Genomic DNA, 18413 nt, shown 5'->3' on the forward strand with positions numbered 1-18413 from the left:
GCAGTAGGATAGGCTGGGTGATATCAATGTTGAGGGAGGTATGTGCCACTCTTGCTCGCAAGGTATACATGTTCATTTTAGGTGGAGAGGCTCCCGCTTTCAATGTCTCACTTGTCTCCATACAGTTGAGGTGGGCCCCTCCCTCCGCCAGTAGCTTGGTAATGACTATAACCCTCTTGTGGTAGGGCAAAAGCACATTGCCGTTTAAACTGCCTGAAGAAAACGTGTGTCCACTCTTACCTTTGTCCAAGCTAACAGAGCTTGCATGCTCAAGAAAGATGTAACTCCAACTCCGACTCCGACTCCCTACCTGGGGGACGGATTCTGCTGCCCGATCTTTATTGCTTCCAGGGCCAGTGCTAGTGCTGGCCCTGCCTCCGGCGATACGGAGCTGGACGCAGGCAGAATTCTGACGCTGCCGCTTCCGTGTGGCCTCCTCCCAACGCCAGTCACCTGTTCCCGGCAAGCCGCTGCAAGCATCCGGGTCCGTGTGCCCGTCGGGCTGGAAAAAAAGGAGCTCACGGCACATAGCACCCCTAAGGTACGAGTGGAGGGAGGGGTGTAGCCTAGCTTCGATGCAGGGAGGTCGGGATTCCCACGGCAAGACCCATCAAAGGACCCGAGGGAGCAGGACCGCGCCGTGTATATGACCTGCATGAACATAAAACGTTTTCAGAGGCCTTCCTACACCCACTGAGCTGACCATCTCCAACTAGATATGCCTGAGCCCTGTTGCTGGCATCTGCAGGAGTCAGTCAAGATTCTTAAGAGGTGCCTTTCAGGTTATAGAGTGTTTGCTAGCATTAGAGAGAGATCTTCCCTTTCTAATTGAAAGATTTATCAGATTAAAAGTGAAGCATCGTAGAGCATCGCTGAGTTGTTCAGCTTCCACTTGAAGGATTCAACACATCTGACCCCAAGTGATGCAGAGCCCTGTAGAGCCCCACTGCACAGCTGAAAGTGCATTAGCTTTTACTCCAATAGATAAGAAGCCGTGCAGCGCCATGCCATACCATCCCATCAGAAAGCTGGATCACAACAAGTGCAAACCGATGAAAGGTCCCACAGAGATGCCCCACTCCTGCCTGAGGGCTTAACTGGATCCGTCATCAATGGGTCTGAAACCCTGTAATGCCATGAAACACACATCTGTATTGGATCTTAGACCAAGCAACATGAATCAATGCAAAGCAACTCCGCATAGAACTTGCATTATTGGCATATATTTTTGGGATATTAATGTCTATCAGACTTTTGGAAACAGAGCAATATCACAGCTTCCACTTATATTTGTGAAACTGAATAATCGCATAACTAAAATAGAAAAAAACAAAGCTGTTTCTATTTGGACCAAAGTGTTACACATTCTCTGTGTCTAAATGTATGCAGGCACATTGCAGATAACGGACATTTTCCTTCAATTCCAGTATTATTGTTTTTTTAATGAGTACCACGTATAGTCCATATGGCTCATCTTCAAAAAAAAAACAAATTGATGCAGTTTGGATGTCATCTATTTTGCTGCCTCTACAATACAGTCCAGGTACATATTCTCATGCTCATAATATGTGGGAGAAACCAGTTCTTGCTATGATGATTTGGTAAGATACATCAGAAGTACACATTATAAAAAATAACTTCAATGTTACGAAATTGATGATGGTACAGGCTTCAAAAATTGAACTTTGAGATTTAAATTGAGATTTTGTATACCGGCTATAAATTTGTACTCTGGAAATGGACACAACAAATCAAATATTGTTGTCTTTGTGTGTCAATCAGAGATAATTCAGTAATAACAAAGGCAGTTATTCGTTTTCTCATTGTGCCATAGGTTTATTTCGGTATATTCCAGCAATGACAGGATTAAGTGCCTTGACAGAAGCTAGAAAAAGAATAATATGAACAATAATGCTCTATAACAATTACAATACAGATCATGTATATCTGGAGAATAAAAACTCTATGAAGGAGAAGACAGGTGTAACGGAGAAGAGGGAGAGAACACCACTGCTGCAAATATTCATTTGTGGTACTTCACCAGGTGAATGCTACTGTAAAGATCGTATGTTCTTACAGAACAAAGTATAGATTTTCGTAGTGGTTCAATAGGAATGACAAACATGAGCTCTCATGAGACATTAGATTTACCTCCAAGTTGCAGGCTGTAAATATCGTGGACCTTACCAAGATATTCTCTCCAAGTCAGGAGGGCAGGAAGCAGCAACGTAAATGCCACAGGGAACATCAGTGGGATGAAAAATCAACTACATGAATGAAATACAAAAGGTGTGCCAATAAAAATAAAGCTGTTAAAACACTGACCTGAAGTAACAGAGAGACCCATGAACCTTAACTTAGGAAGTGTGTTGCTTGGCACCAAGTAATTCAAGCTGCTTTTACTCAAATTCCACTGGAAGTGTCTGTCCCATCCTGTGACCTGAAAGGGAAATTCTTTTCGTTCCTTATGCTCTGCAGTATGTATTCCTTGGTCTCAGCCACCATAGGCATATTCTCAAATCTCTTCAACGTGGTCCTATTCTTTTCTCTTTGTACATTTCTTGATATAACTATCTGATTCCTGATAAAGTGGCACTGTAAATCTACAAGGCTCCGACTTCTCCAAAAGTAGAGGTTCCCTTGGTGGCCAATTAACCAAGGAATCAATAGGTTTGAATGATGGTCACCCTGCACTATTAACTGCAGGGCGATTATCAATCATTTTCTATACCTATGTTTGATGTATGATGCACAGTGGGTATGTGTAAGAAAAATGAATAATGGCCTGGATGGCCTGGGAGCAAATTTGCTGGTATCATGGCCATTAGGTTATTTTTATCAAGAAATAAACTACTGCTATGGCATTTTGTTTTTTTAGAATTTTTTTGGGGTCGAGTGAAGCTTTAAATATTGTGCCCACTGTGAAAAAGCAGTGCTATGAATGGTATCATCACTGTGGTTGCTACCTTCACAGCTGACATAACCCCTTCAGGCAGTGAGGACCTCTCATTATGGTGGACATTTCTCTAGCTCTCTGGAAAACTGGTGGATCATTTGCCTTAATGATCTTCTGAAGATTAATCAGGATGGTAATTCAAAGGCTACATGGATTCTTTTAAAATACATGAGTTTGTATATGTTTGAACTGTAGTATGTTTTTGTCTCATAGTGTTTTGTTGTATGTTTGAAGCAGTTACATTTGTATTAACAGGAAGGTCCTGACTTAAAAGGTGCTTTTGAGTGCTTACAATAAAAGATTTACTGCATAACATTGGCCTCCGGGTCTTGACATAACATTTTAATATTTCATTCTTTATTTTAATTTTTACATTTATTTATTGCCCGGAACTACAGCTTTCCAGTTTTGATATTTCATTATTATGTTAATTATCACGCATATTTGTTATAAGGACGGCAGAGAGGTACATATTAATTATCTCCCTTATTATTATCCCAATTAAAAGAAAAACTGAATGGACATGAAGTTCCAATTTTCAAGCAAACAGGAATTTCTCCTCAACTGCGGTGAAAGTGATTTTTGTCCTTATTGCCCAAAGAAAAGAAAATGCACAGAACATCATCTTCTTACAAAGCACTGGAAATGGGCAACTCTTCTTACTACTGGATCTGAAGGTATTGTAAATTTTAATGCATATGTACAGAGCCTTACCAATGTCATGCTTGCAAGGAGAATGTATTACAACAAACAAAAATGAGAATGCAACATGGAGGACAAATTTAGGTGGGACGATCTGCGTAATTACTGTGCATGAATAATAAAAGACAGAGCACGTTTACAAACAGGAATATATTAATAAAAAAAAATTCTGGGAGTAATTTTTGTAAACTTTGTAAATTACATCAGAGATTATGTGACATATGAGCAGATTCCAAAATTCAGCATTAAATGCAGTAGCTACAGAATGACATAGATCCACTTTACTCATCAAGTTCCAATTTTTATTACAGTTTGTTGATGAAATGTAAACAATACTAATCAACTTAACTCTAATGATTGACTTCTGTTAGCTGCAGTTTCAATAAAACATGTTTCCCAACCTACTCTTTCTAAGAATACAGGTTATATATAAAAATGCATAAAACATAATATGTTCAAAAAGGTCTTATATTGAAATCTTGAGGTTCTGATAATATTTAAAATTCACTTGTCTATCTGGCTTTTGGTTTAAGATGTTAGAAGAACCCCAATCCATATAAAATGTAATACAAATTGATAAATGTGGAAAGGTAACATGACTCATGACATATGAAGCCTAACTTTTTGAATGAAGCTCCTCACGTGCCATCCTAAAAATTTGGAACATATAGCACTTTGTTTGTCTGCATAAATAGTTTAAGGCATTGCTCTTTTTGTGTTCATATGTTAAACAAAAATTTAAAGAGTGATTATGTTTGTGCAGCAAGATAAAATCAAATTGATGAGGCCTTCTGGTTCTTAGGGTGGTTGTTCCCCAAAGTGAAGTTGCTGTGAATGCAATGAGTGAGGTAGGAAATATTTTTAAACTATTTTGTAACTGTGATATGGTAATAAAATGAAGCTCTAATGGACAAGCAACAATACATTTGATTTTACACATGCACTAAATAATGTGTTATTGATGCACATTTTTGCATCCCCAGCAAACTCCCTCAAACCTTTTTCAGCATACAGTATTAGTACAAAAGCTTAGTTGTGGCTTTATGGTGGTGCGACCTGTCTAGTCGTACCGGGCTCGAGAGTCAATGGAGCACCCTCTGCATAACATGCAGAACCGAGATAAGAACAGGCCGGAGAGATGTTTGTATGCATAGCATTTTTCAAGGGTTAATTACAAAAGCATGATAAGGCTGGTGGTCACTACACTTGATGGCGAATTTTGTGGATAAAGGGTTTAATGTCCCTGCTATAAAGCACAGTATGCGACATGCAGATCAAAGACTTGTATTTTATGTAGATAAGCAGCATCACCGAAAGGTAAGAGATATGGTGCAACTCTGCTCTTTTTCAAGCAATGTAGCACACCAACTTTGTTTGTTATGCATTTTAAAAAATGTATTAATCTGTCCCTTTGTTGCTCCACACTGTATGTTTAATGTAACTCCTAGCCATTGTATTCTCATTGGCTTGAGTACATTTTCCTATAAATTGATTTACACAGTTGTATGGCTCATTATCGTTTTATAATATGTTTTGAATGAAAAGCAGTTTGAAAATATAAATTTGGGATAAGTCGTGCTATAAAAAAATAAACGTCAGAAAGGGGCCAAAAAAAAAAGAGGGGCATCATTAGTGGATGGTTGTCAGGGAAATCCATGCAGAAGGAAGTCATGGGGTTGTGCTAACCTAGATAAGGGCGTCCCTACAAGAACCAATTGCTCCCTTTCCTCCACATGGTTCCTGTGTGTAGGAACTAGCTGTACAACACCAAACTGTCCCTTCCCCCAATTGCGGCACAGAACTACATTTTGAGAGTTTGATTTCTTATAGACTACATGTTTTTTCATTTTTCTCTACAGATAAATACATAATTCCATGTAATTGTCTACAATTACAATCCAGCTCATCTAGAAATCATTGGCACTGTCCTGTTTGTCCGATACTTATAACCCGTTCATTAAACTTCAAAGGCCATATGGATAAACAGCATGGTATGTTATTTTTTTAATGATATGGATTTTAAAGGTAAAAAAAAATCATTATTAACTTTTTTTTTTCAGATTTTTGAAATACCTAATATGTTATGAATCTCATTTTTCTAAGCTCAAATATCTAAACCGTATTAACAAAATGACTATACCAGTAATTCTTGGTACATGTTTATAAAATTTCTTACTGCTGTGTTGAAAAAGTGAAATTAAATATGATTAACAAAATATTTCTCCTGTATAATGTTACTGATTTTCAGATCTTCTTATTTTTTGGGTTATATAGTCAAAGAAAATCAGAATACCGAAGGCAAGATTTTTTTCAATTACTTTTTTTTAACTAATAATAAGAAAGGGTTATTTGATATAGCATGTAATGACAAGACAATATATTAATTAACTTTAATAGCTTTCCAAAATTATTTTATTTGTATTCAAAAAGGGTAAGCCACTAAATGGTCTAGTGCTATTTAAATGTATATTGCATATGTTCAGCAACATATTAAAGTTGATGGCCATGCCAATAAATGTTTAGCTTTCAAATAACATTATTATTCTATTTATTTTAGTGAAGGATTTAAAGAAATTAGATCAACCACTTCAATTATTACCCACTGCTGGTGGGTGTGAGAAATGAGGATATTTCAAAATCAATAAAGTGTAGTATTTGCAGTTCGACGTTTGTAAATCATTCAACACTACGGCGGCATCAACAAAATATTCACAGCATTTTTTCAATTCCAGTGTATTGTGTGGATTGCAAAAATGGAATATATTTTATGCCCCGTTGTAAAAATGGACAAAGAGCTCCAATTCATGTTCAAAAAACTATTTCTAAGCAACAATACAATTGTGAAATTGCTCGCTGTAGGGAATTTATGGCAATGGCTAGCTGCAGTGGTCATCCAGCACTCGAATGCAAACACCTAGAAATGGTCAAAAATGCTAAACCATTTCAATTTCCAAATTAACTTCAAGAGTCATCACTAAATCATATGCTACAGAAAATATTTATTTCTTTAACACGAAAAATCAAATGCAAAGAAATAATTGAATCTGCTTCAAAAGCAGGTGTTTGTGCAGTATATTCAGAAAATGGTTTTTCAGGAAGATTTGTATATTTTTCTGTATACACTGTCAAACAGGACTACTGGTGTCTTTTCTTAAGGACACGTGTTACTTTTGAAATAAAATCAGAACAATGGCACTGCCAGTGTAAGGGCAGCCACAAATCATGGATATGCACTCACAGATATCTTTCAATGTGGTGGCTATTTCAAGAACGCTTCGAATTGTTAGAAAATGAACTTTTTGAACAGGAAGAAGACAACATATTTAAAGAGGGCAGTTTTGATATTTCCAGTGACTCAGAGTTTGAAATGTCTCCAACAGCACTCGTGGAAGTGAGTGAGTATCCACCAGACAAAAAGCATGTTAGAAAAATGGTGGAATACATACATGCTAATAAGCGTATTCCAGAATACATTCTTGAAAAATTGACCATGGAAGACCCAAAAATTCCACAAACTTTCATTCCAATTGAAAAACATTGTCCTTACTGCCCTGGCCCCACACCACCATTACTGGGTGAACCTAATTTAATCTAAAAAAAATGCAACAGTGTACGGCATGAATAAGATTCATAAAGGTGAGTTTGAAATAACTTTGTTTTAATTACTGTCACCATAACTACCACTTCATGTTGTTTCACTAATTTCTAATATTTCTTGAATATATAGTTATGATTAGATTACTATTTAAAGTCTGTGAATTTGGCAGCTTTCATGAGGCGCTCAGCTTTCTAACTATCACATACAATAATGCGTATTGTGCATTCATCAATATTATGCCCTTATGTATAATTTTGGCTACCTTAATGTTTTCTCCTAGACCAATATATGATTTCCAACAGTAACAATTTTTCCACTAAAGGTTCATTGAGAAATGTTAGTGTATTCTAACCAAGTTCTCTCTCTCTGTTTTTATATTGTCAAGTACACATGTTAGTTTTAATTCTTTAATTTTATGTAGTGTGTGAATTGCTTCATAATTGTCATAAATATCACAAGTTGGCTTTGATTACACAAATACCTACCTTAAACATTATATACTCCTGGTGCGATTTTATTTGGAGTTAAGGTCAATTACAAGTGTGAATTTGTATTAAAAAAACAAACAAACATACAATTATAATCATAAATGCATGCATTTGCATGCCTAAGGTCAACGTGGTTTCCCATCTCCCTTGTGAATTGTGCCTAGTACAATCTAGGTAAGTTATTGAATTTTAGTTTATCAAGTCAAGAATACTTTATTCGGTTTAAAAGCCAAAAACCATGAAAGTTACAACATCAAGTTACAATAATAAATTATACACATAGGATGTAAAAAGGAGAAGGGTCAATTAAAATACATCAAAGACCCAAAGTTTTCCTTAGTTTAAAAACATTTTTAAAAAAGGTTAAGACTACGGTAATAGTAAGAACAGTGTCCATTCTCTGAAGTTCTAAAAAGGCAAGACGATATTTATTAATTTTCCATTCTTTAAGGAGTGGAGTAATGTATGACCTACGAGGTATGGTATAAAATTTACAAAAGAATAAAATGTGGATGTCTGACTGGGGTGAGGAATCATCACACGGACATAAAGGCAAATTTGGCAACCAAGAATTCATTACTGGGAAAGACAAAAGTCTAAAAACGATGGTCAATCTAAAACGGGTCAAAATAAAATGATCATAATTTGACATCGACAATGTCAGGTATGGCTGCACATTATTACTAGATAGCAGAGGAAAATGCAAGGATACAGTCTTTTTCTTCATTTCCTCTTGCCTTCTATTTTCCATAAGGTATTCCAGGGATAACCTAGACAAAGAGTTCCTGGATACACCATCCATTGAAAGTGGGTCTTCAAAATATTGTGAGGAACCAATTTTACCAAAGAATGATTTAACATAATTTAGCTATTCTAGACGACCCACATTATCCAGTTTTAAAACGTCCTGAAGGATGGCCCGGTTCATGGTACACTCGTTAGTTGTCCGAATCCTATGCCACAAAAGAAAAGGTTGGATTCTGATTAAATCAGATATATATGTTAAACCAAGTTCAATGTGGCAAATATAGGTCGCGACACTTTGGGGAACTGTCAGAACGTACCTCAAGAACCTATTCTCAACTTTCTGAATTGAATCAATATTGGTATAGCCCCAGAGACCTGAGCCATACATAGCAACCGATGTACATTTAGCGTTATAAATTGTTAAAATTTCTTTAATCGGTTTCCTTCCCAGTTTTTAAATAAAATTCTTTAAGGCCATTGTGGTTTTTTGGAACAAAAGAGTTCTAGCCTTTACCGCATGAGACCACACCCCATTTTCGTGGAACAAAACACCAAGATAGGGGAAGGTAGAAGTAGATTCCAAGGGAACATTGTTCAAAAACATACTTTTTGTGTGCTTACCAGGTATTTTACCACAATTCATTGTAAAGGTTTTACCACAATTAACTTTTAAATCTAGGCTAGACATAAAAAGCTCAAAAGATTGTATCAATTTTTGTAGTGCCATGGGGGTGCGGGCCATTAGAACTGCGTCATCTGCGTACAGTAGCGCGGGGACAGACCTCCTCCCAATCCTAGGCATGTCCCCGCACCCCCGCAGAAGGTGACGCTCAAGACCATTAATATACATCAGGAATAAAAAGTGGGCCAGGACGCATCCCTGACGCACGCCCCGGCCCACCTGGAATCTCCTGGTGCATTGGCCCCCACTGCCATAGCGAACCGAAGCTGTGGCACCTGAATAAAGATCTTTCAGAAAGCACACAATGGGATCTTCCACACCTATCTCTTTTAAAATTTCCCATAGTTTAGCGTGGGATACACAATCAAACGCCGACGAAAGGTCGACGAACGTAAGGTACAGACACTCACCCTTTATCCTCAAATACTTTGATTGTATAATCATTAAGTTTAAGCACTGTTCAATAGTGCCGATTCCCTTTTGGAATCCATATTGTAGGTCACTCATTATATCATTCTCCACTGCTCAGCTATGTAGTCTAGCCAGAATAATTCTCCCAAGGATTTTAACAGAGGAGTCTAATAGGGAGATTGGTCTATAACAGGCACAGCATTGTCTGTCTCCCTTCTTATATACTGGTACAATAACCGAAGTAAACCAGGACGGGTTTAAGCCCCTAGCCAGTGCTGCGTTAAAAAGTTGCACCAGCATGGGACCCCAGAGCTCAATATTTCCTTTATACAAATCAGCAGGGATCCCATCAGGCCCTGCAGCTTAGCCGCCCTTCATTGCGTTCAAACCCATGTTAACTTCCTCCAGGGTTACTACCAATTTTTCGGCCCCGTCACCTATATGGTCCCCAATAACAGGATTAATAGTATGGGGATTATCTTGCGAGCTATAAAGACTAGAGAAATGCGCCACCCAATCCTCTTCAGTGATGGCAATCTCTATGCGCGCTTTAGTGTTGTCGTAAAGGAAAGGAGTATTAACGGCCCTCCAGAATGCAGATGCATCCTTCTGTTGTGATGTTTCACATAACACTTCCAGGGCCTCCTTTCTTATGTCCATTTTCCTATTTTTTAAGGCTTCATTATATTTTTTCCTGCAGTCTCTTATTTCAATAGGGTTACGTGGTGTTCTATGAATGGCTCTTTTCAAGATAGTTAAAGATCTAGTACAAGCATTATCGAACCAACTTCTCTTACCCTTTACCCTGTTATTTGCCTCCACCCACACATTTTTCTTAATAGTGGTGGCTATTGTATTAAAGTGTTCAATAATCAAGTCACTGCTGGATTTATCATCTAAGCAGATGGCAAAACTACCAGGGCAAGCGTTCAATAGCTTGTCTAAGAACCTTTCCGGGACAACCTTGTCCCATTTTAAATTGTTCCCGTTTTGTCTACCAAGGACCACATCCGCAGCTATATGTGTTGGGAACACATCCTCTTGCCGCTCAGGGAAAAAAATTTCGGCCACCATAATCTGGGGCAGAGGGTCACTTACTGGCAGGTCCATGGTACCAGATTTAATGAGTTTATGGCTGCAGCTATTTGAAGCAATAATGAAGTCAATAGTAGACAATGCAACTTTGCCGATAAATGTAGGCACGAAGGTGGTGGGTTTTTGGGCGATTTCATTTACGAATCCTAAGTCATACATAAACAGTATTTAATTTAATAAATCCCCAGTCAGAGAATGTTCAAAATGAGTTAAATTAGATTCCTGCTCTATCATTAACCCGCATTGACCCTGTTTACCTTTAATACAGAGTTTGGAATTAAAATCCCCCCCCCAAACAAACATAACTTCTCTATCGGTTTTGTCTATTTCGTGATGTATATCCTCCCTCAGCATTACTAGAACGCTGGGGATTTCTTTCCTTGGTATATTATTATAAAAATTAATAACAATGACGTTTAGTCCCTTCATGTTCCTTAAAATAATTAATTGATAAAAACTAGGCCTGGGCGAAGCACTATGCTACGCTCGCGTAGTTTGCGAAGTTCGCGCTACTTCGCGCTACGCGAACTGCACGTAGCACAGTGCGAACACGCGTAGCGTAGTGTTGCGTAGTGCTGCGGTCATTTTTTGCTTGCTCGCGGTCCTCAACGTCAAGTTGGCGACCGCGAGCAAGCAAAATGACATCCTGACGAGACTTTTTCCTTGTTCGCGATCGCGAGCATGGAAAATAAACCTCCCGGCGAGATTCCCAACGCGAGAAGGTCAGGTTTCTCATTGCGAGGGGTCGCGTATGCTCGCGACCGCTCGCGATGAGAAACTACCAGTTCGCGTTGAGAAAGCTGCAGCTCGAGTAAAAATCTACTCGAGCAGCAGAAAACTACAGCTCGCACTGTGCAAGATGCCATTTTCAATGATTGCACAGTGCCGGTTGCTTGTCCGCACTGTGCAATCATTGAAAACAACATCTTGCACAGTGCGAACATGTTACTTCGCAGTTCGCGAAGTGCTACGCGTAGCTCGCGTAGTGCGAACTTCACTTTGCGTAGCTTCGCGAAGTGCTACTTCGCGAACTACGCCCACCCTTAATAAAAACTTGATTTTGAGGAAAACCAAATCCCATCATATTTAAGCTGGTTAGAGACAAAAGTTAATAGACCACCCTTAGCTCTTCCATGGGTGCCCCCCACAGCCGGGGTGAAGAAACTTCTATACCCATTAATATTAACTGGATCTAAAGACCAGGTTTCCTGAAGAGCCAGGATGTCATGACCGTCTATAATAGCACCCCAGGATGGGTTATTGATTTTCTCCCTAAGACCTGCCACATTCCAAAATAGGAATGTGCAGGTTTTCCTACTTACTATCATTTCCCGGTTACTTGAAGCGCCATAGGCCCCTACCTCCTCAAGTTGGTTATGGCAGGGGTCTCCAATAGATCCCGCATCGGTTAGGTTAGATGTATGTAAGGCCTTATGGTTATTCTTATAGCTGTCCTTCCTCTTATTAGCGTGGGTCATACTATGGGTAGTTTGTACACACATAGTATCCTCAGTACGATATAATAATAACCTCTGTTCGTTCTCCTGGATTTCATCATAATGAACACCTAAACTAGTAGATGGATTGTTAGAGGCAGCTTTCTTGCCTCAATCCACATATTCTAAACCGGAGAGAACATCAAACCGATTTTGAATTGGTAGATTATAGACAGGCAAGGCAGTGCCTCTGTTTTCCCACGGATAGCTATTCAAGCCTCTGGTGGAAGAATAGGGCTGTCTAAGATGACAGTTAAATGAGCCATATGGTTGTGCAAAAGAAGTTCGACTATGACCATTAAATACAGGCCTATTAACAGTCTGCCATCTATCCTCCTGGTTTAACCGATGTTGAGCTGGTACATATGGGTAGAAATAATTTAGATAGTGTGTCGAGATGGTATCACTACTACTATGGTCATACCAATCCCCAATATGTCTGACTGCTCTATGGTCTTTAAAGTTTACAATGATTACGTCCCCTTTTTTATCTTTGGGACGCAGCCCTACCCATTCACAACGCCTAACATGCAATATTTCCCCGTTAATATAGGCGGGCAAAGGTCTATTCTTACGCAGCCAGTAAATAACTTTATTCCGAAGGCCTTGATAGTCTTCCCTGATCTCAATAGAGAGCTCAGGGACGCCAGCTAATACAATTGCGTAAGGGGCAGCTTCCGGAGGAAGGTCCACTATAATATGGGGTTGCCGGTTTTTATTAAGGTTATTTCTAGAACCGCTGTCCTTTATGGGCAAATTGTCCATATTTTGTAGTGAGGCTAATTTTGGATCTAGAGTCAGGTTATCTATCATATTATCAGATGCTTTACTTTGTGTAATTTTGTTCATTGAAAGAGACGTTGCTAACGCTTTAGTAGGTGGGGGACAAGATGGCAATTGTCTAGTCTGAGTAGATGTTAGAGTAGTGGGATGGCTTAGTGGACCAGAAGTAGTATTAATCAGTACTTTATCAGATGAGTTGTTGGGGCTAATATTATTTAAGGTTATTACCAAGCCAGAAAGTGCAACAGTGTTATCAGCAAGCTTTTTCTCAATGGAATCCAAACGCGTATTAGTTGTCAGAATGTTCTCCAGGAGAGGCTGAATTAAGGATTTTACCACGTGATCAATTTTAACCATGGTGTCTCTCTCACTGGTAGAGCAATGGTTAGTATCTAAGTGTGTCATGTGAGGGGTCAATTGATCCATCACCTCCCTCAGAATAGATGTTATAATCTTCTGCAGGTTCTCAGTTAACCATTTGAGTGTTAATCCTCCCTTACTTTTCTGGCAATTAGTCCCTATAGGTTCCTCATTAAATGAGATTAAGGGTGAAGCAGGTGAAAAACTGAGCAGATTTGGAGACCCTTCATCAACGCTGCTAGCACAAAAGCTCAGTAAGGGTTCGCAAGCGTTGACGGGCGTATTTAAGGGACAGTCTGCTACACAAAAATTATCCGGGGCTTCCCCTATAAGTCCCTCAAATTCAGAATTGTGTGATATAATAGGTACTAATGGTGAATTAATTGAATTAGACATAAATAATGACTCCGTCCCTGATTGCCCCAGATCGGGGCTTCTTCCCAGGAATGACTGCGATGGAGAGCAGCTTTTATGTTTAGAAGTTACAAGCCTTTTTTGAGCGTGCTTCCCCCTATATCTGCGTTTTACTTTTTTATATTTTCTAGTCGATTTAACGGATAACGGGGCATGCTCTGAAACGGCCCTGGGGTTAACTGACAAGCCCGCATGCCTTTCATCGTGCACCTGAGCAGAAGTTGTAACAACTTTATTTGATCCACAAGTAGAATTACTTCTGTGTGTGTCCACCGGCAGAAGGGATACTTCTTCAGGCAGCATAATAGGGCTCTCCTTGCCCAAAGAGGCCCTCCTGTCAGTATTAATCTTGTTGACCTTTTTAATAAGGTAATTGTCCATTGGACCCATCCCATACAATATCTTGTCGCTTATACCTTTAATCATCGGGCTGACTAGTTTACAGGGCGCTGAAGCAGATACTAATCAGGAGCACTGCAGTTCTCAATAGACAACAAACCCACTAAACCCACAAAGAGCCAACACAAATAACCCCCTCGAGTAACAATACGCAAAGCAAAAACTCACAGGCAACCTCGAGGGTACAAATCGTGCAGCGGCAAAGTCTATGGCCCTGACCAGACCTCCTCAGGCCTCGGAGGGCCACAGAGGGCCCGCCCTTTGCCCGGGCTTCGCCCGGCGCTGCCCGCGCGCGTCCCGCGACACGGAGGGAGCCTAACACTTAAGAGCGCCTCCGGGCGCGGAAAAGTGCGTGTTTGGGGCGGGGCCAGAGCAGGGGCTTCTGGGGGCTGTAGTCTCCCGTCTCCACTGTCACGGAAGATCGTAACTGCCGCCCTCACAGGAAGCGCAACGGAGAGCCTCCAACGCCCAACAACTGAGTGTCCTCCTTCACAATCCAGGTAAGCTTATTGGGGCACAGTAGCAACAGGAATTAAGGCTCCCGCTGCACCGAGGGAGCCTAACGCTTAAGAGCGCCTCCGGGCGCGGAAGCGTGCGTGTTTGGGGCGGGGCCAGAGCAGGGGCTTCTGGGGGCTGTAGTCTCCCGTCTCCACTGTCACGGAAGATCGCAACTGCCGCCCTCACAGGAAGCGCAACGGAGAGCCTCCAACGCCCAACAACTGAGTGTCCTCCTTCACAATCCAGGTAAGCTTATTGGGGCACAGTAGAAACAGGAATTAAGGCTAGTTTATCATTTTATGGCCTTTTTGCATGTGAAATTTAACACATTGACATTGTTTTAGCAAACCTTTTGATTTTTATATATTTAAATATTAGGTATATTATATATATTTTTTAATGCTTTCTTTTCTTTCAAGGTTCTAATGAGATGCACTGTACTGAGGCATATTTACCACAGAGTAAATTTGACTCCCAATTTACTGCTACTATGCAGTAAATCCAGTGGTGGTGAACAGTTCTCAAAAAGGTGGTGCTGGTCAGTGGCATGATGTCACTAAACTCATAGGCTATTTAGAAAAACCATTCTGGTTAACGAAATTATCTAACAAATGATAAAATCCCCTGCTGTAGGAAAGTGTGGTAAGGCCCTCACATCCATCTTTGGAAAATGTTGACGCAATTGTGTATCTTGAAGAACATTTTTCACAATATAATGGTAAGTCATGAACACGTTCCATGGTATCTTTTGTTTCTTTATAGTGAGTACTTTAAACATCAACTTGGTGTAGCAGTGAAATTTAGTCTACATGGAAAGTCTTTGTTGAGATAAATTATATATGTTTATTGGAAAGCTATACATGGGAACTTTGATTGCACCCGTAAAAGAATTGACATAGATTAAAACAGAAAATTACTGGTCCATAAATAACATATTGATAATAAATGGAGTAAGTTTGTTTCCCAGAGGATAGTTCCATTTTATAAATTGTATGAATGAACATAGTATGAAAACTGGTTGTTTAAAGATATAGCCTGGTGCAAAATGTTATTTTGGAGCAAATACCCTTCAGACTATTTACTACTATGCTAGTACTCCAAACAATGGATGCAGGTGTGCCCTGTCTTCTTGTTTGTGCATCAGTGCAATATTTCTAAAGTAAGGTCCATAATATGGATCTTATGAACTTATCCAAAAGTCACAATGTTTGATAGACCACTGTCACTATAACATCATAGTTTCATTAAAGAAAAGATTAGTGGCCATTTGGTACAGCAGGAGGTGTTTTTAACATACACTAATACACTCTTAACTTGGTGTAAGAAATCTCAAAACACATACAGTTACGTTAACTAATATTTGTATGAAAGGTGTTTTGCTTTAATTATCCCTATCTAAACATAAGAGTAATGAATATAATATGTTTTACATATATTCTAAAACTATTTTTTCTAAGCACCGTGATCCTGAAAACTACTATAGCAATTCTGGCTGATGAAACTGTGTAAATTATACAGAGACCATTTTTTGGTACTGTGCTCTAGACAAAGTTAAGTGTGTATAGACACCACTTCTCAGAAAACACTACACCCCTCACAGAAAGTAAGATGAATACCACAAACAAAACTATTTTTCAATTAATTAGCAATAGGACACACAAAAACAAGGCGTAGCATAGCGCACCATGAACAGCTCTGCAGGCCCCTTTCTGCTATTTCTTGTATTTATAGTCTAATTAGTTGTTTAATGTACTACAATATTCATCTTCAAATATTTTGTTTAAAGTATACAATCATGATCAGGCATATTTTAAAGGAGAAGATTGATAAGATCTGCTGAGATGGATATTGTTAATATTTAACATCTGATTGTCATTGTGAGATGTCAAGGATCAGTTGTATATAGCCAGTCTGACCCGTAGTGGTGTTCTATATTAAATTCTTATATAGGCCCATGACATGTGGCAGAGCTGTTTAGTTATTCCACGCCTGTTTAGTAGGTAATGGGTGGTTAATAGTTGCAGACTGGTTTAGTAATGGGGGAGGGACATGACCCCTAGCAGTTTCATTGTATGTGAGTGTAAGAGTGTCAAGCAATGAAAGTGAATTTTTATACAGCCTGTATGACCTAAAATTGACTGACTAGACCGATGAGTCTATGGTATTACTATTATTGTGGGTTTATATCTTGTATTGTATTGCAAATGGATTTATATAGTACCTTCTACAGCTGATGAGGCTTTGTGGTTTTTTTGAATAGGCAGGACGCTGCTTGGTCATCTGGGCTAGTGCAGTTAATGATTGGCCCTCTCAGAAAATGGCAAGAATGTGGTTTTATGGTATTTGCTACAGCCAAATCCTCATACAATTCTACTGTGTGGACTTACTGCACTGTAAAGTAGCTCTTTTAAAATACCCAGCATGAAATAGGCAGAGCAGTATTTAATCATGTCATTCTGCTTCTTCTGAATAATAAAACAGGCATAATTATCCTTACTACCTCTTGTCTATGTTACAAATCAGGGATCATTGAGCTGTTAAATGCCCTTGTTCAAAACCTTTTAGGACCTATTATTTTTCATAGCCCATCTGTGGATCTATGATTGCAGTTTTCAATAGAATAATTGTTTTTTAAGATAGGGGTGTGTATAATAATTTATAACTTATTTTTCCCCTTTGAATCAGGTATATATGTTTATGTAAAGATTTGTCCAATTTGTGCTAGCCCGGTCCGGTATCAAGAATATACGTCAGGATTTCACAATTTTAATGACAAGACATTTTTTATGATTCCTCTTTGTGTTCTTATGACCTTGTCATTTCAGGTACTGTGTGTGTGTGTGTTTGTGTATATGTGTCCTTGTGTGTGCATGTGTGCCTCTGTGTATGTGTGTGTTTTTTCACTAGTTGATAATATTTGAAGGCTTCAACAAATACATTGTCATTTATTTAAATTTTACATTGTGAGGAGTAATACTATTTTTCAAAATTAATGGATGATTTAACTTTATAACAATTGTAGTGATTGCAATATGTTTACATGTGCACTTAATTCACTGAGGACAGGATTACCATCCTCTGACTCAACATTGGTACTCTATTGAAATTTCGATTTGGCAGATCTGTACATGTGTTTAGTTCATCTGCATATAGGTTTTATGATAATACTGAATATAGTAATTTTAGCCTCTGTAAAATTAGTCATTTAACATGTATAAAATGATTAGACACAATTTAACTACTTGAAATTTTATTCAGTTTAATGTTCTAAAAATCAATTTCTCTCTTGTTGCGAATCATTTGTTTGTTATAAACATTCCCAGCAATTTTATTACAAGCCAAATAGATTTAGAGCACTCTTTTATGAAAAAAATTAGGGGAAATTGATTGTGGTACTCAACTTCATTTTCTCTTTAATAAAGCAAAAGCATTAAGTTAGAAAGGCGTTTGGCAAATACTTCAAACCATGCTTATCAAGACGCTGATTCTTGTGTGTCATCAACCGTTAAAGATCAAAAAGTTCTTATTAAGAGGCAATAGTTTTATCTTTAATTCAAAGGCAAAAACCTTTGCATTATCCTTCAATATGTTGGTGAGGATGTGCGTGATAATTAATACATTTCATTACTTTTGTTTTATTTAATATTAAAGTGTGATAGTCTGTGGTTACATTAAAAAAAATATGAAAAATACTAACAGATTATGTTTGTAATATTCACAATGCTTTATAATCAATAGAACCACACAGCAATTGGACGTTTCTTAACTGCAATGGAAGATTTCA

Source organism: Triturus cristatus, chromosome 5_2 (assembly GCF_964204655.1).
Source record: "Triturus cristatus chromosome 5_2, aTriCri1.1, whole genome shotgun sequence".
In the NCBI taxonomy this organism is placed as follows: domain Eukaryota; kingdom Metazoa; phylum Chordata; class Amphibia; order Caudata; family Salamandridae; genus Triturus; species Triturus cristatus.